The sequence below is a fragment of the Thermobia domestica genome, chromosome 8, assembly GCF_964235325.1.
Source record: "Thermobia domestica chromosome 8, izTheDome1.hap1.1, whole genome shotgun sequence".
Taxonomy (NCBI): Eukaryota; Metazoa; Arthropoda; class Insecta; order Zygentoma; family Lepismatidae; genus Thermobia; species Thermobia domestica.
Window position 1 is genome coordinate 184,247,940 of NC_137461.1, and position 25,494 is coordinate 184,273,433.

Sequence of the window (25,494 nt, forward strand, 5' to 3'; positions counted from 1 at the left end):
TTAATAGTCTAGCTCCAAGTAAGTACCTATCCTTTTTCAGCATCTAAAGTGAAGACGAAGATGTCTACTGTAATCCCGCCTGTGGGGCCTGATATTCTCTGCGATGACATTAGGAACTGTCTTCCTTTTCGGTTTGAATTTGACCCCGCTGTTTTTTAATTATCCGTCAAATCTGCCCTAGGACCTACCATATGGTGTAAGTGACTTCCTAATGTCATGGTAGTGAAGATGAAGATGCTCTCCCTGTGACTTTGTCAGTGTAGTCCGTTCTCTGTAGTGACCTTAGCAATTGTCGACGACTTGTGTTTTGTTGCTGTAAGACTGAACGAGAACTCCTACTGCAGTCTGTCCTTCATCTACTTCTCCTGACTTGGTGCCTCCACAGTGATTCTGCGCCCTGATTTTGGAGTATTCTGCTGCGTTATGTTAAGTGAGGCCTGGAGGGAATTCGTGAAGTTTAATCCGTCTATCACGTATGCCGCTGCGACTGTTCATTTTAGAGACTGGTTTCTGCAGTGTTAATCCTATTTTATTAATTGGAATTCTGTGAGTAGCTGCTGGACTGACCTTAATCATCAATACCCAAGTAACCTCTTTTAATGTTGGAATTTCTGACGCAACTTTGTTTGAAGGATTAATATTCGTATTTAAACTATTCATTATTATTATTTCAAATGATTAGAGTGCAATTGATACGGTCTCTGTTTATAAGGTTAATTGTTCACGAATTATCAATATCGTGTATTTCGTTTATTCTACATTCCTCTACGATGTTTGAATTATTGTTTAACACTATGCATTTCGTGTTTAACATGACTGTCTAAAGCAAAGGTGAGCTCTCCATCCAGTAAGTCGATCTACACACCAGCGGGGTAGTCCGATGTCAATGTTGTTTCTTTCTTGCATTAAGAAAAGCAATTTCATTAGTCAAGCAGATGTGTAATATAACGTTTATTTTACTGCTAGCTCATGTTCGACCCCTTAGCAGGCACTCCGTATTGTTTACTTTACAGTTGCCATGATTTGGTAGAGTTGAAAGGTTTAGTTAGTGACAGCTAGCTCATGTTCAACCCATTAGCGGGCACTCCGTATTGTTTGCCATATAACCGTAATTTATGATCTGTAATTTGAATTTGCCACGCGAGGGAAAGATTCACGTTAGTTCTCGAAGTATTTATCTGTGCCCATAAACGTTAGTTAAGAAGCTACGTTCAAACGTCTAGTTAGACGCGTCGAAGACAGTGGGTATTGCTACTGGAGTTCACGCCGAGATGTGGTGATGTCAGGGGTGAAGTTTAGAATTCTGGATGGTATAGTACCTCTTGTAAATGTTTCTACTATTGATATATATATATATATATATATATATATATATATATATATATATATATATATATATATATATATATATATATTATGTCTCCGCCGTTGTTTAAAATTGTAGGCCGAATTGAGGTGTGGCGCCCTCTTAATACAATTGGATGCTGAAAGAGAGTGGAAACGTTATGTACTTTGGGAAGGAGGATGGTCGACTTAGCCGCATAACTACACCCTCTGTAATGAGATGTTCTTGTAAGTAGTAATATACCTCTCTGTATTTTCTTTCCATTTACTACAATCTAGCTTACTAAAGTACACTATTTCAAAGTGTCTATTCGAGAAATGTAAACAGCTGTCTAATGTACTATTAAGAATAACAAATATTATACTGTCGTTACTGGCTACTCCATTGCGTTGGTGTAAGAAGTTCTTTATGATTTTGAGAGACTGAGATACGTATGTCCGATGATCTTTTCGAGGTTATGGTTATTCGAGTCTAGCTGAAGTCTTATAATTGCTAACATGATGTAATTTGTTGTGACCGTCTGCTGTTCACTAAAAGAGGTTAAATAAATATAATACGCATATTAGATGGTGTTATTTTGGCAACGTTTATGGATTTTTTCTTTCTTCTCTCTTTCCTCCTCATGGTAGCGATGATCCATTGGTGTACAAGAATCTGGGAAAAATAACGTTGTGCTGACTGGCCCATAATCGTAGCATAAGAAAAAGAGTAGTATCGGCGACCCAATCTCATTTTTTTCCTTCTTCTCTTTCCTTTTCTTTTCTCTATGCGACATTAGCTACGAATGAAAGGGGCTCGTCTCAGATTATTCAGTGTTCAGCAATATACATCTGCTGTAATTGTTTGTACTGGTTCCAAAAATTCCACAAGAATCACAAACTTTTGGTCCCAAAACATGGTTCTCATGGCTTTGTAAACTGATGGCGTTCGTTTGAATTTCTTCGCTTTTGGGAAAGCAGAATGCTGCCATTGCATTGACTGCAGCTTTAACTGCCCAGTAGTGTTCGACATGGGCGCCGATTTCTCTCTAAATTTGGGGGAGCCCATTGAGATGCAGAAGGTATATATATGAGGATTTTAGGACAAATTGCATTCAAATTATGCTAAATATTGTATATTCATAAATACAATAGGGGCCCACATGAGCTTTGGGAAGGCCGGGACCCCAGGATCGGCGGCCTTGGTGTTCGATATTCAGATTTCATCCCTCGTAACTATGTGAGAAAAAATTCTTCATCCCCTCCCCCAGTGGGCCAAACAATCACGTACAGCTGCCATTGTTTGCTCTTGGTGAGCTTCTGTCAAAAATTTTGACACCCACCTCGCACACAGTTCGTGATAAATCAGCTCCTCAATCACAATTCGATGCACTACAAATATCCATGCTTCTGAAAATTCTTTGGGAGTTCAGTTATTATGAACCGGCGATTTGATCGCACTTTCTCGTTAACGCATTCCACCAGATCGTCCGTCTGAACACTAAACCTTCTGTTAGCTCATCGTTATGAACATTTGAATGCCAAAGATGGCGTTTGTCAATGAGAAGTTGATCAACGACACACTTACCCACCACCCATCGTGACCCACTCTGACCCATTATGACCAACTCCGACCCACTAAAACTCATTGTCATCAACTCCGACCTATGATCCACGCCGTCGTCTCCACTGACTAAAGAGTTTACACTAGTAATAAAACAAGGCTGTGAAATTATCAATAATCGGAGTTTGAATTTCTGCGGTCAATCGCTCAAGCATCGCTCTGTTACAATACCGGTGGATCTCTGACCTTTACGATTGATGGACTGTATAACACAAACGCTGGTTCGTTCTGTAATAGTTAGGTTTAATAATATTATTAATATTTTTTACAATTTCTGAGTTAAATAAAATGCACATTGAACACTATGATGATGCAGCTATAGGCTACGCGCTCACTCACACACTGCTGCTATACACAGTTTCAACAAGCACCTAGTACCCTTCCTTCTTCTTCTTCTACAGCCAACAAGTTACATTGAACAAACATCTTTAAACAAAACTAAACAATTTAAATAAACAAGTTAGGACTAAACAATGATATACAATGGTAAAATGTTTGTCAAGGGTCAAAATTGGGAAGAATTTAAATTTAATCATGACATATAATTATTTCCTTGTTCAGAGGAAAATAGAAAACTTTTCAGTGGAAATAGGATGAAATTTGTAAGTCTCAAATCAAGGTACAGTAGATCAACGTAAAGGAAAAATAATCCATATAATTAAGCACCTCATAGAAATTTAAAATTCCCATATAATTAAGTTTACAGTACAAATTTTATGTCAATTTTTCTCACAACGTTGTGGCTTGATTGCCTTATGAACTGAACGCTACATATAATAAACACAAACTTTAGCCCTTGATCATATCCTGGATTTGCCCCTATATATATATATTGTCAACCCATATAGAGTTGGAATATTTGTTTTATTGGAAATTTGAAATTAATATAATTGGAAGCATATTTTTTTAGGTAGAAATTAAATCTTGTTTAAATTCATGAGTCAAAATTAAGAAAGATTGTAGACAAAATGTAAACATTACAAAAGCATGTTGTATGTTATGTTTATGTTTACGTTTGTGTAATAACACTGAAGACACGAGTATGCAAATGAAGTAATGTTGTGATGACAAGAAAGAAAATTAAGAAAATGTTATGTCATGAATCTTTGTAGACGTTTGTTAACAATTACAAATTTCGGATATGTCAAAACTGTCCGACTTGCAGATGAAGGATTTCTGAAGATTTCGATCACTGGATGACAATGCAGAAAGCACGAGGTTTCGACAACGAAATAGGACAACACGGAAATATCATCAGTTGATGCAGCGAATTTCAAAAACTAAAAAAGAAGAATAAAAACCCTGTGAAGGAAGGAAAATGGATCATTATCAAATCATCAGTAGTCAGTAACAGGAGATCAGTAGGAGGATCCATATCCGAGATCTGTCAACTCTTGGTTCGGGTAGAACTCAAGTAATTAGAGACGACCTAGATGGCGGTCCAGAGTTCGAGTCCGAGTTGCTGTTGAGAGACCATCATTCCACCCAGGCTACATGGTATTGAAGGAAGAGAAGCTCATCATCCCAAGGAGGCAATGCAGAGCCATGAAGGTATTTATTCCTATCTAAAACTGTTACTAGTGATAAATAGCCAGAATCGTTGGTATTGTGATCTGAAATAGTTTTGACATATTTATTCAACACACACACTTCTTACACTTGACAGTAATCGTTCAGATTGAAAATACATGATTTTAACCTACGTAAAGTTGATTTGTTATTTGTGATTATAACTTCTTGTATTCTATGTCAATCAATTAGATAATTCCTGGTCATTTCAGATAATGATCAGAGGACAACCTATCTGTGTCACAAAGCAAACAATCCCCATATTAGGCACGACAATACGATAGTTTGAGAATATAGCGAAAAAAACAAATATTCAGTAGGGTTAGTGTGCGTTTAAACACTAAATTGATTAGAGCAGTAAACTCTTTCCGTTCCCATGTAGTGTTACCAAAGTTGGGGTATTACCAGTGGTGCTATTCAGCCGGTTCGCACCGGTTCGGGTGATCCGGCTGTTAAAATATTTCGAATTCGCAGAACCGCTTGTTATACCGAGATAAACCTACATGTACACATACACACACAGACACACACAGACACACACACACACACACACACACACATATATATATATATATATATATATATATATATATATATATATATATATATATATATGGTGATGAACTATAATATGGTTGGATTAGTCGCCCCTAACGTCTACCGGCCCCCCTACATTTTTGGGGTGGCTACAAGCGTGCCCTCAGCTCTGAGATGATTAATGTTTGGTATATAGTGGTACATTTGCAAAATAATATATCGTGAAAGTATTGCGTTTTGTGTTTTGAGGTCCACAAGAAAAAGTCATAAAAGCAGACATTTGAAGAGTTCAGCCTTTGTTAAGTTTCGTCCAGTAGATTGATTTCTCTTATATTGTTTCACTGATTCGAACAGATTATTGTGTTCAGTACTCGTCATGACATACCACAGACATTCATTATCAAAGGACACAGTGGATCAATAGTGGAGCGTTCACCTCTTCTATGAGGGGTACCTGGTTCGAATTCAAGCCATATGAATTTGTGGTGGACAGCATAGTGGCCGCGCGTTTCGATTCAGACGTTTCATCCCACATGACCATTCCACCGATTCTTTTATAATCATTCACTCTCATTAATCATCCGTCTCCTTTACCTACAGGATATATTCGTGGACATAAAAGTAGAAATTTCATTTTATTTTATTCAGTAATAAGTCTCTGTAACTAGTTTGTTATCATTACTGTGAGACCGCACATGTTTATTTGTTGGTTTAAATGTTAACTCATGTGCTCAAAACACTTCAGTCAATTTGTAGATGTTCACTTCGACTAATATAAATAACTTACCGGTATATTTCATGGGCTAAAGAAAACGACAATGAGCGCGATAATATTATGAAATAATATTGCTAATGTGTAAAGTAAAAAATGAAATCTTCGAGTTTACGTTCCATGGTTATGCCGGCTAGGCTAAAGGAGACGGGATATGTAAAGTAGTTCGAATAAACATAATGCTGATGAACATAATTATCATTGCAAGTTTGTGCGTCCTTGCGTTGAACCCAATAAAAAAATTTAGACTATTTTTACTTGAAGAAATGCTTTTTCATATATTAATTTCCTTGGGCTTCCCCCTGAGCACATAACTATCGAATCCACGATGAACTTGCATATAAGAAATTAGCATTCTACTATCTAATAACTATGCTTTTATGTTGTTTTTTTCCTTAAGAATGAATAAAATTCGCTTCGTAAGCTCGGTTGGTGACCGAAACATGAGAATATTAATTACTTTCTTAGCTCAGGCTGCAAACAATGTCAATAATACAGCAAATTAGTATACTTCAACTTTGTTCTAAGATATTCAATTATATTCAAATAATTGGTGATAAACAAATAAATAAACAGCTTGCTTTTTAAATAAACCTTAAATTCTATTACTTTTCTTATTCTTTGTGTTATTAGCAACGTCATACACATTTGAAGAATATCCATCGTATCTTTCGCTAAGCCGTTTCCCTAGTGAGCGGCGCAAACCTTTTTCCCTGTACCGACCAGTGACGTACAAACATGGTGGTCATTGTTTTAAGCGCACGAGTAGCAGACCGGAATTCAATTGGAAATTTCGACTAGCTAGAATCGTCGCATGAGCGAAAGGAAGTGTTCTCCGTAATCAACTTGGTCTGAAGTTTTGAGAGCAATAAAAAATCACTGGAAATATCCATTCAACACCAATTCAACACACTACTGCACAGACAGAACTAAACGGGAAGTGAAAGATGAGTGGCTTGTAACTTGTGCTTTATTACGTGAGGCACTGCCACTCGGGTAAAACAGGCATATGATGGCACTATGCTAATTTAAGAAAAATCACTCAGCGGCGATTTATGCAATGTTTGACGGTTTCCTCCCCTCCTGCTCCTGTCTACCTTCAACGGAATTTCCCATCAAATAACGCAGTTCGAAGTTACTGTATCCCAATTCAGGCATTTCCTTTTCCTCTCTTCATTTGTCTCATTTCGACTATTTCCCAGCTCAGTCGGTAACGCGTCTGACTACGTACGATACAGGCTATTCATGCAGTCATGGTTCAAATTTCGGTCAGGACATTGATTCATTTTTAAGCGCTCTCGTGTCTGGCGGCACTGAGAAGAATTCAGCCTCCTACTAAATTGCATAACATTGTTTTTTGAGTCAGCATCCTTTTATGTTCTTTCATGTATTTAACAAGTAGACGACGAGCACTGGTAACCTCTGCATGACTGCTGTCAGTGTCTGATGAAGATAACGTTAAGTTGTCGAAATTGTTACCCTGCAATTTAGTTTTTAATAAATAAGTGTATATACTCTGGTCAGAAGTGTTTATTATTCCTTCATAAATAATTAAATTTTTCTTTGTTCTTCAGAAATGAACCAATACAATAGCGATTGATTGTGTTTGAGTGAATGTGTTCAAAGTAGCGTAATTTGCACCCTTTATTGGCTTGTGTATTTGTATTTTGTTTGTGAAAAATGTAAAGGTAAAGTAAAAGCAATAGATGGAAACGCAAGTGAATACAACAAACGTGCTTGACACTTTCTTTAATATAGCTAAATTAATCTTATCACATAACTTTTCTCATAGGAATTGGAACTCAACAAACTAGGTAAAATTTGACAAGAAAAGGAAAAAAAATGTTAGTCGAAGGAAATTTTCTTAATTAAACCTACGAAAACTAACAGAGACGAGACCTGCAAATGAATAATAATGCTTACAAACCGAAAATCTTTAGTTATTGTTTGTTCAAGAAAATGACAATCAGAGATTGGGCCTCCACTCCAAGATCACATCGGCACTTTTTGTGAGTCTAGGATTAGAGAAGAAAGCGGCCTTGGCCTGAGAGAAGGGTCCATACCGAGTTGCACCCGGAGGCACTAAGGAAATCCAGAAAAAACATGTCAGGGTGTCTCGTAGAAGCAGGCCGTACCTATGTTTGGTCTTTAGTCGAGAGGCAAGATCTGGAAGTCTCCAAAATAAGAAGGTAGATCAACCCAACCGAGTAAAAGCAACCGGTAGCCCTAAATCATTAAATCCACTATCCTGATCATATCTAGATCGCCGGTCGCTTGATGCGAGCGGAAGGTCTCCCCGTATACCTCATCCCCCTCTACTGAAGCTAAAATATGAGCGTGTCAAATAAAAGACCGTATCTCCGAAACTAATCAAGATATTAATGAATTTCTTTTTCCGGTTTTATCTCTAAAGTGTGCTTTATAATTTTGTCTATTCATGCTTTCGATAGACCCAACGGGTTTTCGGAAAATTTAACTTAAACATTAAAAACTTATATATTTTGTCCTTAGATGAGTTGAGATATGGAAAGGATATCCCTAATTAAACTTGTATTAAATTATATTTCCAACGGTACCAATATTGTTAGGTTTACTTCCAAAAATAGCCGTACAGCGAGGTAAGTTTGAACAAAAATGGACTTTGATTCGAATGCTGATGCTTCGAATGGCACCACTGAATTTCAGCTCACGTCAGTCAATAAAAGTTTTGTTTCCGAGATAAAAGCTGATTTTTTCCCAATATTTGAAGTACAGTTCTCACCCTTCTCCCTTGAGCTCTCCTGCGCTGTTATGATCATTTCTAGATCTCCGGTAACTTGATACGACCGTGTGTTGAGGATCACAAAATTTTGAGATAGCTAGACGTGTCTTTTATAGTGTTAAAATCCATTTATAGTTGATATTCAGGTTGATTCAGATTTTTCAACTCTATTTATATGCAGTATTTCCACCGGCTGTTGAAAATAATTTCTTGTTTTTTTTTTTTTTTTTTTTTTAACAAAAATGTTTATCTTACCATAATGAAGAAGCAGAAAATATAAATAAGGTAAGAACATGTGTAAAGATGTCTTAAGTGAGGGCAACCACCATTTACAGGTGATATATAGGGTGATTGATAACATCGTTGTACACCTGAAGGGTACATCTAAAATCAAGAATGGTCTGTATTCTCTCAATGGTCACTTTTAAAAAAATGTTTATGCAGAAACCTCAATAACTCTATTTGTACGTAATTTATCAGAATATTACATCGAACTTCATTAAATACTTACTAATTATTGGAAACAAGCAAAACTATAATAATATTCTACATTATCATATCAAATCTGCGCAAAATTACATATTTCTTTAGCCTTTTGAATCCTCATCAGATGAATCATTTTTTGGTACATAAATGTTTATAAGTAAGTTATAACACTTGTTATCATTACAGCTACAGGTTTTCACGCACTCCACTGAAGCCTGCACACTCTTGCATTGTTTGTGTCCTACGTATGTTTACAGATGTAAGACTTTAACTCTGGGCAACTTTTAGCCATAGACTCCTGAGTAGTCTATTTGGGCACCAATTTTCCATTCGTACTTTGCCGATTAAAATGTTCGAGTTAAAGGAAGTCAATATTAGAGTTGCTGGCGTGCCGTAAAATATATGTTTGAATTTGTGTTCAAACTTTCCAGCAAACTCCCAGCACTACTCTCAGACGAATTAGGACGGCGGGGTGGGAGAGGTTCTACAGGAACTGACATGATGACAGATGAAACCTATTAAGAAAATCACTTCACTTAGACCACAGGCGGCATCCTTTGTTGACAAGAATCACATCCCAGTCTACTCGCATTTACATTAGTTGCAGGTTTGTAGGCCTAAAGTCTGCTTTTTTAAAACTTTATTGTTTCTGAGCATGCACTTCACACTACCTGTTATGATTATTATAATTTTTGACATACACTTGATGTCATTTAAGTTTAACTAAAATTGTAAAACAAGATTGAATTTTACTGTTTGAGTAAACAAACAAAACCCTGCATGTGTTTTAGTACCACATCCCCCCCCCAAAAAAAAACTAGACTATCAAAAATAAAACACAAAATGTTTTAAGTTTTTGTTTGCTTCTACGTCAAAACTGCTTTAAAATACAATGTATGAAGACTACTTTTTTTTTAATTTTCTTGGGAGGACCACCTCTTTCCTAAGGATATTCCATATACCCCAGTCTTTCGCTTTAGGGTATCCCATAAGCTCCAGTCCTCTCGCTTTCCTGGGATATTCCATACACACCTGTTCCCCCAAAGTTTATGTGCTGCTGACGCCAATGCACGTGCCCATTAAAAGCAGGCATAATATGCATCTAATCACTCTTACTTATGTTTATAAAATCCACAAAATTTGGAGTTGACCAAGTTGTCCGAAAGAAGTGCCTTCCTCTAATTAAATTTGCGCTTTTTCTCTAATTGCACTCTTCGAAATTTTTTTTGTTCTAATTCCCTAACTAATGGAACTGGTGTAATTTGTAAACAAAGAAATAAGAATTAAGATACATTTTTTTACAAGTACAAGTTTATACATTTTTTTTTCCTGAGGAATTCCGTAACCAACACTTATAACAATGTCTTTGAAACTGTACAGAGGATTCCTCGTGTAACATGGTTGAACGGGATTTCACAGCAGATACTTGACTCATAACTTTATTTCCTTTTCTTTTCCTTTAGTTCGCAAGTAAGTTGATTGGATTCTCATGGTCACGCGATGTACTTGTTGATAACATGAGTAACTACACGAACTCTTTAAGTTAATTTTCACTTAAAATCCAACGGTTTCCTTGTCACGGTTTTAAAACATTTTCCTAATTAATTAGTACGTGCAGGCACGTAGACAGGATTTCTCAAGGGGAAGGGGGCGTGACATGAAATACTGAATTCCCAGGATCTCGATAGCTACTTTACTAGCAACATATATTAGTTTGTTAGGACAATAAAATGAGGATGTGTTAGTATTTTAATAATAAACTATGAAGAAATCTCGAGGAAAAGAATATATATATATATATATATATATATATATATATATATATATATATATATATATATATATATATATATATATATGTTGATAAGATTTTACAGTATCTACGTTCCTTAATCTGTTCATTCAAATATAACATCCTTTCATTATGACCTCAACTATTATAAAAAGTACTTATCTACTATTATAAAAAAGTACATATTTATTAATGTCTTATAAAATATTTTACAATATCTGCGTTCCTTTCTTTGTTGAATCAAATGTTAACAGAATTGTCCTTCCACATAGCTTTTTGTTTTTATTTTTCCGTCGACTACTGTCTGTTCCAAATGACAAGCTAAAGGAGCAGTAGAAAACTGTCTCTGAAATAACATGTTTGATACTACATAGAAGCGATGACAAAAGACAAAAAATTATAATAAACCAGTTGGGAATACTCTAAGACCATTGTCAAAACGAACTTGAAAAAGAATGGAGAGATGGAGTGGGAAAGATAAATGTAATTGTTCCTAGATGTAGAAGTAAATCTTTTTATCCTCACCTTGTTCTGTTTCTCGCAAGAATTCGCAAAATATCATCTCTCTATGACTTACTGTTCCCGAGATATGGCTCCCTGAATCTCCTGGAATTCGAACTTTTTGGCCAATATTTGGAGAACGGTGGTCAGTTGGCCAGAAGCCGTTGGACTGTGGCCAGCAGTTACTATTCGGTACCAAAATGTTTACCATCCTCTTAGGTATTGACCAACACCAGTATGATCTCTCTGTGACTTACGGTTCCCGAGATATGACTCCTTAAATCTCTAGAAATGGGCCATTTTTTGGCCAGTGTCTCGGGAATGGTATGAGTGACGCGAAAAATTTAATCACTTTCTCAGATAGATTTTGATGCTTTATCGAATACAGGGTTAAAAATTTAAAAAAAATCGCAAATAACAGACAGACGGACAGACACAGGCCCGTATCCAGGGGGGTTTGGGGGGTCGGGCCCCCTAAATTTTTACTAGCCTCTCCTAAAATTTCCACGGTAGGCTTAAAAGTGAACTATAATATGGTGATGAACTATAATCTGGTTGGATCGGGCCCCCCAAACTTCGACCGGGCCCCCCTAAATTTTGGGGCTGGCTACGGGCCTGGATAGAAATACAGACATGAAGAAATGTTTTCACTATTACAGAACAGCATTATGCTTTCGAAAGCTTGAAATTTCCCTGAGTAGTAGCATAAATTCTAAGAATTCCGTAACTTTTCTAGATATTTCAAATTTCCTGACTTTTCCAGGATATCCCGCTCAATTCGCCATCATCGTGGGAGACCCGGGTTCGATTCCCGGCGGGAGCTCATGTGGTTCGGATTCCACGTTAATTAGTAGGTCCACGTCTCATATAGCCTCGCAGCTGAAAGGGACGCTAAACTAAAAATCAACAAATCAATTCGCCATCATGTACTGCAAGTGATACAAATCTGCTCATAAGAAAGATTAACCAAAAGCTTGCTGTGGCTTTTTATGTTTAATGCTGATTCTTCTTTTACTCGTTTCTTTTTGTGTCATCCTTCATTATTTTCTTTTTTTATTTCTGGTTTCGAAGGGGAGTCCGGACCTCTCGTATCCCCCCTTGGCTATGTGCCTGAGTACGTGTACCATTGTTTCTATGAAAATCATGAAATCAAAACAGTTGATAGAAATGACTAATTAAACAAAGTTATTTAGACAAAAATGGCGCGGAAAAAAGTAAAAGCGTACAAAGATTGTTGATTGTAGCAGACTTTTCTCTGTACTTTGACGTAGGGCTGTTCCAATAATCGAGTAATCGATAACAATTCGATAAAATTTCAAGACCGTTTCATCGATAAAGAATTTTAAATTTATCGAATTATCGAACTTTCGAGACTCCCGAAATGTTTGAGACTCTCGAAATGTTCGAGACTCTCGAAATGATCGAGACTCCCGAAATGTTCGAGACTCCCGAAATGTTCGAGACTACCGAAATGTTCGAGACTCTCGAAATGATCGAGACTCCCGAAATGTTCGGGACTCTCGAAGTGTTCGAGGGACTCGAAATGTAAGAAACATTAGACAACTTCGAGACACTCGAACTGTTCGAGAATCTCGAATTGTTTGAAAGCAGCAAATACAGAAATATATCAATATGATCGCATTTGTCGAGTCGCTTGAATATTTAGAAAAGTTCGGGATTATCGGAGTGTTCGAAAGACACGATGTATTCGAGGTTATCATAGTTGTAATTATATAATATGTATTACATATATGCAGAGTGTTCATTTTAAAACTTTTCTCCTTAGCAATGTGGTGAAGAAAAAGTTTTTTCCCCACAGATCTGTACAAGGTTTAAGCAGTCTGTCAGAAGAGAGAAAGAGGAAGAGAAAACATGTATCACCCGAATGGAATTGGAATCCAAGATAACATTAGTCTACTAATAGTCACTTTGCCGATTGCGCCAATAACGGGGTAGGCAGAAAAATAATTTTACATATGATTTCGACAAATACAACTTTGCAATAACTTATCAGATGAAAAAAGTTGTTTGACTAGTTTGGCTGCAAGAAGAAATCATTGAAGAGGTGAAGGAACCGAACTGTTCATCACTACTTTTGATAATACCCGAAACTTCAATAATACTCGAAATGTTGATAATACCCGAAACTTCGATAATACTCGGAATGTCGATAATACCCGACACTTCGATAATACTCGAAATTTCGATAATACCCGAAACTTCGATAATACTCGAAATTTCGATAATACCCGAAACTTCGATAATACTCGAAATTTCGGTAATACCCGAAACTTCGATAATTTCAAATATTCGAACGGTTTCGAGTAACCGATGACAACGCGATAAATTTTCACTCCCGAAGTTCGATAGGTCTTCAGCCTTATCGAACACCCCTACTTTGACGTACATAACAACAGAGTTGCAATAAATCAAATAAGCATCTATTGTAACTTACGTTAATTTAAAAAGAAAAAAAGCTCAAAGAAAAAATCCATTTTACTGTCCAGGGGCAGAAATACAGGTACAATCTGATAGTAATATGAATATTCTGCTTCTCATTATAGCTATGGCGAAAATCACTCTAAGAGCAAAGATGATTTTAATTATATTAACATTGAGTAAATTTGTACACCAATAGATTATTCCTTTGAACGAAGCCTCTTTAATAGGCCGCTCGAATTAAAATTTGCTTATATGTTGCACACTCGTGGACAGTGCCCTATTTACGTATAAGCTAAACAAGCTATAGATTAGGGGCCCATTTTCTTGGGAGCCCCAAAAATTCAGGGAAAAGAGCACTTAAACCTTGTATATTTGAATATATAAGGTTTAAAGAACAAATAAAATCTACATATGGCAACAGTAATTTGCGTTATGTGTAGGTTCTTATGATGTAAGCAATGTGATCCACTTCTGTTAGCCTGCTCTGTAAAATATCACTCGTTTGCTCATTTCTATATAGGCCTAGAGGGTCCCTAGGTTCTGAACCAACTGGTTGCACAGCTGGATATATAAAGGGCTCCATTACCTTCAATAGCTTAGGGCCCCATCAATCTTAAATCCGTCTCTGCTCGCTGATTCTAATTATTTTTCTTCATAAGATTTAATAAATGAATATGGTTTAACGGAGCGTCAACAGGAAGACCAGTTGTCCCCTTCACGCTTTTATACAAGTGTTGTAATTAGTAACCATTTAAGATTTTCCCCAGGGGAGAATGTGAATAAACTGAGAGTGAAAGAGATACTGCAAAAATATTGCACAGCAACAAATGATGGTCCTTAAACAACTGATTTTTTTGAAGCGCTTGGCAACACTAGCTACCTTTAAGAAGACTACGCGCTCTTTCAAGGAAGAAGTGTTAGTCACGGGCGTCTCTGGCGGGGGGACGAGGGGGACGTGCCCCCCAATATTTTGAAGTACAAAATATTCAATATTTTATTCTAATTTAATTAACTTACTAACGACAGAATATCATATATATAATAATAATTATTATATTTATTGGGAATATAATATTCAGACTGTGAAACGATTGTAATCGAGTTCTTGATAGGGGTGTTCGGAATTCGATTTCGCATTCCGGAATTCGGAATTCATCTAATTCCGGAATGTTCCGGAATTCCGGAATTTCGGAATTCCGGAACGTTTCGAAATTCCGGAATGTTCCGAAATTCCGGAATGTTCCGGAATTCCGGAACGTTTTGAAATTCCGGAATGTTCCGAAATTCCGGAACGTTTCAAAATTCCGGAATATTCCGAAATTCCGGAATGTTCCGAAATTCCGGAACGTTTCGAAGTTCCGGAATGTTCCGCAAATTCCGGAACGTTTCGAAGTTCCGGAATGTTCCGCAAATTCCGTAACATTCCAAAAGTTTGGAATTGTGGAATGCTCAAAAGTATGAATTTCGGAACTGTTTTCAAGACTGAAATTTTGAAGCTCACTGTTGATTCTGGAATCGTAATATTAATATTAGTTCGAAGTTTGAATATAAAAGTTCGAAACAGTCCTGAGGCAATGGTTCTCAAACATTATTACAAGGCTTTAATCCCACAAATTTACTCGCAAATACTTTCTCGTTTTCACTTTGGTATCTATGGAATATAGTAGCAACATGTCTTAAACAGTTATGCATTCTCGTATTTACAATTATTGGAATAAAGTACAGCATTTTATCTTTATCTTTTACATTTTTTCAATCATTGCCATTTTGTATTTCGAAGTACCAACAAGGAAACAATTTACATGTTTGGCATTTTAATTCCAAAATATTTGTTTTACTATTAAGCAAACAATACAAGAGCACACGAAACATTTGTAGTCATGTCATTTGGAATTATATTAATGAACTTTTAATCTAAAGTACAAGGAGTACACATGAGTAATACATAATTGTGAAAATTTTGACAACTGAAACCCTGAAATGGTATAACTGATGCTACCTGAGACGTCATCAAATAATGCAACAAAAATGTAAATGTAAATTACTATTGAAAGAAAAAGCAAAATTTCTGTGCTACAAAATAATACTGTTAGAGAACAATGATGTGGATAAAATATTATAAGGGCATGTATTAAATGTCAATTTTCATATAAATGCCCAGATGATTTTTTTTAAAAATTAGGGGAAAGTAGACTTAGACGATATTAGACTAGGCAATTATGTATGCAAAATTAGGAGACATGAATTCAAATTATTTCCTGTAATAAAAATTAGAATTCAACTTTCCATGGTAGATTGCACATGTTCTATCTCCGAACAAGGTGAAATACGTGCAATTTACTATGGAAAGTTGAATGTTAATTATTATTACACGAAATAATTTGAACGCATGACTCTTAGCATGCAAGATTGCATAGAAAATTGCATCGCATAAAATGGGCTTTAGGGACTTTTAGCTTAACAAACTTCTTTTATCTCATTGATCTTTTTTATCTGATTTATTTGAGAAATCAGGAGAAAGAAAGTTTTCGCCAACTTTTCTACTCAAGGAAAGTAAGATATCAATTTTTGTAAAGATCAATTTACGCGAAGTACGAATAATTTTTGATACAAATTAATTATTTCGTAAGAGTGAAATATGAACATTAGGCTAATACTTTTAATGTGAATATTAACATTTACGAAATGATTTCTTTCATTTTTAACTTTTACCATCGCTACTCACAATTTCGGGTATACTAATTGAACATTTACCTTTCTTGTTGTAAGTTAGTCATTGGTATAGACCCTTTCATCTGAATGCATAACTACCCTTCATATTGCAGCTTTATATGAAAATGTACATATTCTGTTGGCTTGTATCAATGTAATTGTTTAAAGAAAGTAACATGCTTTTACACATTGATAATATATTGGTGATTAATACAATTTCTCAACAAACCAATTTTAAATGTTTTTCAGTCACACAATTCATTTATCACCTTGCATAAAATTTTGATTAGTAGAGTTAGAACTAATCTTCATACGTAGGTTCCAATGCTTAGTATTTAACTGATAGACACCTTTATTTAGTTAGTTATTCAAATAAGTGTCGCATGACAAGAAAAGAGTAGCGCGTACATGTGAATAATTATAAGATATTATGTAAAGTTTGCACCTCTATTCGATTTACTCTCGTTGTACATTTTGACAAGTTATGCAAATAATGCTTGATAAAGCTTTCATTAAAAAAACAAAAAAAAAAACAGCAGTAGCATCATGATTATAGAAGTTACAAAAAACATTAAACAGTAATCCCTTGTTCTAAGAAATTTTTTGCTGTTTGCAGCATGCAGTATACTAAATACAATACAAGCGATGCATTAATAATTTTAGCTTTGCGTGATTTGAACCTGAAATATGAAATACTGATTCTAGTTTCCAAAAAGTTCATGTAACATCAATAATGCATATTTTTACATAATACGGACAGCAGCATAATAATTGTACATTTTTATTTCAGACTATCCTATCCCTTTAATTACTGAAAATCGTATTTTCTTTTAAATGATTCTCTGCCCCTCCTTCAGGTACTTATACTTAACAATGGCCATACATCAAAAGATATGCAGTTCAATTTCTTGTTAGGGTTGCCTCGTATAAATGGAAAAGGTACAGTCGGTATTCATTTAAAAAAGAATATACAAAGTGGTTTATAAAAAAGGTGTTTCTCGGAAGATAAACCAAACTAAAGGAAAGAACTAGCTCGAATTTCTGCAACAAAATCACGGAATTTACACTGATTCACTTATGATTGAGACTTTATGGATAACCAGACAAAGTTTCAAATCTTATGCGCAATCGTTCACAGTGAACGGATCTAGAGAATGAAACAAACCAGTTGCCGTGGACCAAAACTCCTTCCTTCAGCACAGCGGAATCAATATCCAGTTTCAAAGCTAAGCTTTGCGCACACCTCTCAGTTCGGGGTAACAGCAAAAATTATTTTTTCAATAAGAAGTTCCGGAATGTTTCGAAATTCCGTAATGTTCCGAAATTCCGGAATGTTTCGAAATTCCGGAATGTTCCGAAATTCCGGAATGTTCCGAAATTCCGGAATTCCGGAACGTTCCGAAATTCCGGAACGTCTTGAAACTGTGTTCCGATTCCGGAATTGGAATTTCCGTTCCGAAAAATTCCGGAATTCCGGAATTAGGAACAGCCCTAGTTCTTGATATATCTTAGGGGTCCGTGAAGGTAAGCAGAAAGGTAACAAATGGAATCGAAGTTAATAATCAGGTTGGGCAAGGTAGTACCATTTAAATCACTTTCTTTGAAGTCCCCCCAAAATTTTACATGCCAGAGACGCCAGTGGTGTTAGGAGACCAAGGATTTAAAGATTTATGGTTGGTACAAACGCTTTATTTATTCCTTTATTCATAGTAAGAATTAGAATTAAGGTATTTTGCATTCCCTAACATTTGGTGTGGAAAAGGAAATAGCAATTGTGAATCACGGAAGAAATTGCAAAGATTAGCAAAATCTCGAAGTGGGTTCAGAGAACTAGAAAAGTTATGGAGACGATGTATACTCAATGCAAATCAAAGAAAACGTAGAAAAAACCGTAGTGATACAATTTAATGTTGGAGGAGTAAATATGCTGAAGTTCGTTTAATCAAATTTGATGGGACCGATGGTGCTTTGGTTGAACGAAAATTCATTTACGCCAGAATAAAGTTTCCTCATATACAACACTGTATATTTATATATATTCGGTATGAAAAGACGTTAGTAGCAATATATGATGTCATTAAAACTGAATACTATTAAAATAAAACGATACAACTAAAACACGCGAATTCACCTTGCGAAGATTTTTTTTCTTAAGACATCATAGATTTGGCATAAACATTTTTACTTTCCGCCAATGGATTATCATTGTTAGTTTACTTCCCAAAAGACGCCTCACTTTTAATATAATTTTATTCTGCACTGCTTCGAGAAGAAGGTAGTCGTATATGGACATAAATTTTGGACTGGTGAAGTCATAACTTGTTTGCTATCCAATGCGTCCTCTTTATATTTGTGACGCACACTACTTTCTACTCATTTTACGCATTTTCCCCCAAAACACCAGTGTTACGAAGACTCGTGAGAACTCATTAGCTAGTGTCAAAACAAATAATACTGAGTTTTCTAGTAATTAAGCATATTCAATATGCTTAATAAATAATCCTTCGATGGAGCATTTTTTCTTTCCTCCTCCACCAACAGCCTTTTGTATCCTCCAAAAGCCAGCACTGAAGTGAGAAAGAAATTCGTTTAGGTCTACTATTTAGTCTACAACGACCACTATAGAAAGATGTGAAGTCAATATTTATATTCAGGATTATTTGGAAGAAAGTTTTTGTTAGATAATTTTAAACGCTTAGCATAGTAATTTTTTTGTTATCGCTACTGCAATAGTAGTGAAAGAATAATAATAGGGTAACAGTGGATACTTAAGAAATCAAATTTATTTGAAGGTGATATTATCGCCTTTTGAAAAGTGAACACTCCGCTAATGTGTTTCCCGCTTTCGTCTGAATGTGCATTATCCTTCATGAAGTCCTTTTAAAAAGTTGAAAATCTATATTATAAAATTGAAAGTGACTATGTTTGCGACTCAATCTTTTTAACCGCACGGCCGATCTCTAGAAATTTTCAATATTCATGACATTCGGGCCTGGAAGTGTTTTTAGTATTTCACTTTGACGGTGAAAGCGACGAGTAGTCAGGTTCACTGTGTCATGATATATAACTTCGCGGGAACTTTGTGGAGAGTCTGAAAAGTGTACATTTCTTGAAAGCTTATAGTATAAGCAATAAGAAAAACAATGTTTCCGTTCCCTACGAGTCCTACGTGGACGCCATCTTGGATTTTACAAAATGGCTGACGTAAAAACAATTTTTGTTAATATCTGAGCTTCTAAACAACATAAAAATATAATTTTGACAGATAAACATGCATTTTCCAGGCTAGGGCCCGTGTGGATATTAACATTTGTAAATCCGATCTAAAACATGTAATTGTTAGTTGTATCACGCAAACTAAAACGACCGTTCAATCAATCTTGTTTATTTTAATAAGCGTTTTGTAGATTTTATATTATATTATATTATTGTTATGACAGCAATCATACATTGAAGTTGTGTTTTTATGATTGCAGGGCCTGAACATGAGTGAAGAACCACAAACTGCTGAAGTAATTTGTCAAGGTCAATCACCTATGAACTGGAAGCTATGTATATTGTGTCAGTCCTCTGATGAGAAGGAGAAGTTGGTGCAAAATCCTCGGATACACTCTTACCAGCGCATTGTGGACGTAGTAGCAGAGAGGGCCAGTTTGCAAGATAATAAGTACGTTGTTATCCATCAACGAATTTGCAGCGGGAAAGACGCACTCTGTACACATCAAGCAGTCTACCATCGTAGTTGCCATTCAAATGCAGTTAACAACGACCAAATCCAACGTGCCCGAGACCGTTATGCACATGCATTAGCAAGTGGTAGACACGTGCCCAAGAAACGGGGATTCAAAAGAGGAAGATTTGAAACAGACGAAACAGGTTCATCAACATCTGACTCCTCTTCACCATTCACCAGGTCACATACATGCCCACTGAATAAGGAAAAATGTTTCTTTTGTCAGAATGATGAAGATGAGAAGCTTTATCAATTGAGGACAGTCAACGCTGGGTAATCTTTAAAAGAAGCTGTTAAAAGATCTGATAATTTAACACTGAAAACAAGACTGAACACATGCATTGTACCAGAGGATGCACATGCAATTGATGTCCGGTACCACAAATCTTGTTGGACAAAGCATGTTTTCCATGGACAGCAAGAAGGCCGCACCAGCAGAGCAGACCGCAAAGAGCCCTGGTTACAGCGTGCAAGTCTGCTCGAGTTGATAAACCTAGTTGACGTTAAAACACAGAACAAAGCATACTTACCTATGCAAGATATCGAAACCACTTATGTGAATATGCTTGGTGCAGAAGGCTTGGAAAAGCACAAACCTACATTCACTAGAAAATGGCTCAAAGAAATGATTATGAATGCCTTGCCACATCTCAAGTCCTGTCTTTCAAAAAACCGAAGGCAATCAGCTGTTATTTATTCCCCAGAGGCCTGTGATGAACTCATGGTTCATTCTGCTTTGGAAAATAGTAATGACGATGCAGACAACATGCAGAAAATCTACGAAGCAGAACAATTGATAAGGAAGAGCATCATAAACTTTACAAAGCCACTCACGGATAAAAACACCATACAGGTCACCAGTGACATACATGATGTTCCAGCCAAATTGTACACCGCGATCCGATGGATCATCACAGGACCGATTGACAGCCTTAAAACTGAAAGGAGGACCAACGCTGTTGACCGAGCAGCACTGACTTTGAGTTAAAATATCATGTATGAATTAAAATCGAAGCGTCAGGCCAAGTATAAGCCAATAAACGAATCATCAGTGTTCAGACAACCCCATGCACGAGAAAACCCACAGGTTTATCAGAACACCCGCAATAAGAAGTTGATGAATCTTCTCAGTTCACATGGGTACTGTGTTCCTTATGGCCGTACCCTACTTTTGGAAACTGCTTTGGCCAATGCTGTTGTAGAAAACACGCGACAGCTAGAAGGTGTGTATATACCACCATTCTTAAAGAAGGGTGCCTTTGTGTTCTTTGCAGTCGATAACACAGATTTTGCAGAGGACACTCCTGATGGGAAAGGAACAACACATGAAACTATAACTGCTGTATATCAGAAAGCAGATGTTCTTGGAGAAGCTGTTGCACCACCCTTGAAGATAACTGATGCCTACACTTTATCTGTCATTCCATACCATGTACCTATAATGCACTGTGACAAGCCAAAAGCACGGCACACCCCGAGAACAGAACACTTTGTCATAAGCCAGAATATATCAGGTTCCTACCAACAATCACAATTTGGATGGATTGTTGCTACTGCTATGTCCAGATTGAAGGAAGAGAAAGCATCCAGCATTATTCCCGGATGGGCAGGATACAACTCAATGTTGTCCGAAAGCAAGCAACTTACCCACGTCGGAGCCCTAACACTGCTACCAGAGCTGGCACACGAGTGGTCAACGCTGCTGACTGTGATCATGCAAGCGAGTGAACTGAGGAAGTTGACTGTTGGTGAAGATCATCCTACTGTCATTTCATTTGACATGGCTCTATATGAGAAGGTGGTCCAACTGCTAGATGCCAGACTTGACCTGAAACGCAGTTGTCCCGCGACTGGGAGAGCTACATGCTGTTATAGCTGCCCGACGTGCTCTGGGCACCTCTATAGAGAGCTCAGGTATTGATGATGCGTCGATAGAAGCTGATGTGTATGGGTCTGCAACAACAAGGCAAATCTTGAAATGTACCTATTACAAGCGTGCTCTTCGTGCCCATACGTGTACATATAATATATTGCTCTGTATGAAATGTTGCTGGATGAATTCTTCATTGATAATCCGAAGCTAAAGCAGGTGTGTTTGATGACAACAGAGAGAGTTGAAGCTGCTTGTTTTGAGAGGAACAAGAACACAAAAAATGAGTCCATGAAACAAGCAAACAACACACTACTTGAGGCCATCTTCACTAGTGATTTAAGCACACAGTTCCATACATTGGTGAAACAGAGATCCAAAAATGCAATGTTCAAATCAATGATGAACTACCTACATCGAGTGGAAACAATTCTTATGTGTCGCTGCAACTCGGAATGCAGATCTTGAGCTTCATCTTCAAGCTGGAGAGCAGCTCAGCAAGCTCTTCTTTGCATTTGACCGGATCAAATACAAACGACTCTGGCCAAGATACATCACGGACGTGCATGACCTTAGAAGCAATCACCCTCAAACATGGGCAGAACTGAAAGCAGGTAACATTTCAGTGACGAAAAATGATATCCCTTTTGTATCCATCGGTGCGGACCATGCTTGCGAGCATCTGAACAAGCTCATGAAAATTCATTCTGGAATTGTCGGCATCTCGAACAATGCCAATGCTCGACAGAGATTCTTCATGGTTACACCTGAACTCTCCCGTGTTGTCAATGAGTTTACGAGTCAGTTTGATTTAGACGGTGATAAAACCAGAGAGCATCATGAACTTGGGCCAAGTACAGTCAAGAAGCATCATCATGTTATAGACAAGATAAAGGAAGCAATTTTGAAACACGGAAACCCATTTGCTGCTGTAGGTGACAAGTTGTACAATATTATCACTCATACCTTCATCCCTGATGAGTATGTAAAAATGATCGTGAATGCAGATGAGAATGGCCAAAAGCTGTACGAAGAATACGTGTCGGAGCGAATCAATGGGGATGTTAGTCTATGGGCACCACTAAAGAAGGAGAACAACAAGATGTTTATGTCGGCAAATAAGAAAACCAAAGTGCAACTCCGAGACAAGGCTGTGGATCTACAGGAGACCAGGAACTTATATGGCAGAATGATGGTCTTGGCAAGGTCCACCAGAGACATTAATCAGAAAGAGGTCATTGGGAACTACGAATTCACTGTGACACTGAGCTCTTTTTGCTCCAGATGGTACAATCTTGCCATGCCTTGACAAGTCGAAACTGATCAGTCTCCTCAACAATTTGGCAACAGCAGAAACATTGAAGGAAGATGTGCATCCAGAGGATTGGATAGACACAGCATCAGATGTTCCAAGTCGTAGGATCGCCCTGGTAGATGGGATGGTTCTTCTTCAGAAGATGGCCAAAAAGCCAGCAATGATGGCGACGGTCAAAGATCTCGGTGCTTCCTTCAATAGCAAGCTTATGTCTCTCGTGGGGAATTATGATGAAATCATCCTTGTGTTTGATACATACAGAGAAGATTCTCTCAAAGGTGCTACTAGGGATAGAAGAAGGCAAGGAAAAGCACCAATTCAGTATCAGATCAGAGATGACACAAACATTAAACACATCCCAATGAACAGGTTTCTTTCACATGACAAGACAAAGGCAGACCTGACAAACTATCTTGCTGCTAAGATTCTAGAGTACAATAGTTCCTCACAAAAACTCATCATTACTTCTTCTTCAGGGCGAACCAGGAGCAACAAAGATTTAGTTTTCGACGACAACAATCATGAAGAAGCAGACACACTGTTGATCTACCAAGCTGTCCTGGCAACACAACGAAACTCGCCGGATGCAAAGATGGTTTTCTTTTCCCCAGATACTGATGTCCTGGTATTAGTTATAGCTAAATATGACCTCACGCTGAAGAATACGTCGATTTCAATGGTCTCTGGAGTAATCGACATAGAGAAAATAAGGAGAGTCCTAGGGCCGGAAAGAGCAAAGGCTTTGCCAGCTTTCCATGCATTCACTGGAGCCGACAACACTGGACGGTTCTCTCGTATAGGTAAAGCAACCTGGCTGCAAGCTTTCATAAAAGCAAACCCAGATGTGATCAGTTCTCTGCAGATGCTTTCAACAGAAGCAGAAGTGTCCGATACCATGTTGTCAAGTCTTGCTAGCTTCGTCTGTGTAGCTTATTGTCCCAAAGGCATCTATATCGACAATATCATCGAACTGCGATGGCATCTATTTTGCAAGCATATGGCAGAAAGTGACAAGCTACCTCCCACACTAGGAACTCTCAAACAGCATGTCCTCAGAGTCCACATCCAAGCCAGGGTGTGGGGACAGGCTCACATCGCTATGCAAGATCATCAGCTGGATCCCGCGAAGAATGGCTATCACAAAGATTTGGATGGCCAGCTGAAACCAACCATGAGAGATATTCTTCCATCTCCAAAGGCAATAATTGAGATGATTAATTGTCAATGCAAAAAAGACTGTTCTTCTGCAAGGTGTCCTTGCAGAGCAAATAAGCCTACGTTATCATGCACCGATCTTCGCCAGTGCGGCAGTGAGTGTACAAATGATGAGGACACACAAACACAGTATGAAACTGATGATGGCAATGATGACGATGAATTGTAAAGACTCTGTAGTTGCTATAAAATTAAAAATATTAAACCCTATGTTGTTGGTGTCAGGAAATTTGTATAAAAAGCCATTTGATATAAATCAACATAGTTTGTCGCTTAATATAGATCATTTATTTCGATACCATTGGATTCCTTAGTCCGGAAAATGCATGTTTATCTGTCAAAATTATATTTTTATGTTGTTTAGAAGCCCAGATATTAACAAAAATTGTTTCTACGTCAGCCATTTTGTAAAATCCAAGATGGCGCCCACGTAGGAGTCATAGAAAATGGAAACATTGTTTTTCTTGTTGGTTAAACGATAAGCTTTCAGAAAATGTACACTTTTCATACTCTCCAACAATTTCCGGCGAAATTACATAGTGAACCTGACTAGAGGGGGAATTATAAAAAATAAATAAAACTTTGTAACTCTTGAACGAAACGAAAAATCTCGATCAAATTTTCAGCATAGATGAGGTTTGTGCCTGGGATGTTTTCTCATCATTTCACTTTGACGGAGCAATGTAGGAGAGGATGAGGCGGGGGAAATATACACTAATCAATATATATAAAAATAAAAGTGACTATGTTGGTGAGTTAATAACAACTTTAACCACCCGATCGATCTCAATCTAATTTTGAACATAGATGAGGTTCAAACCCAGGAAGTATTTCATCATTTT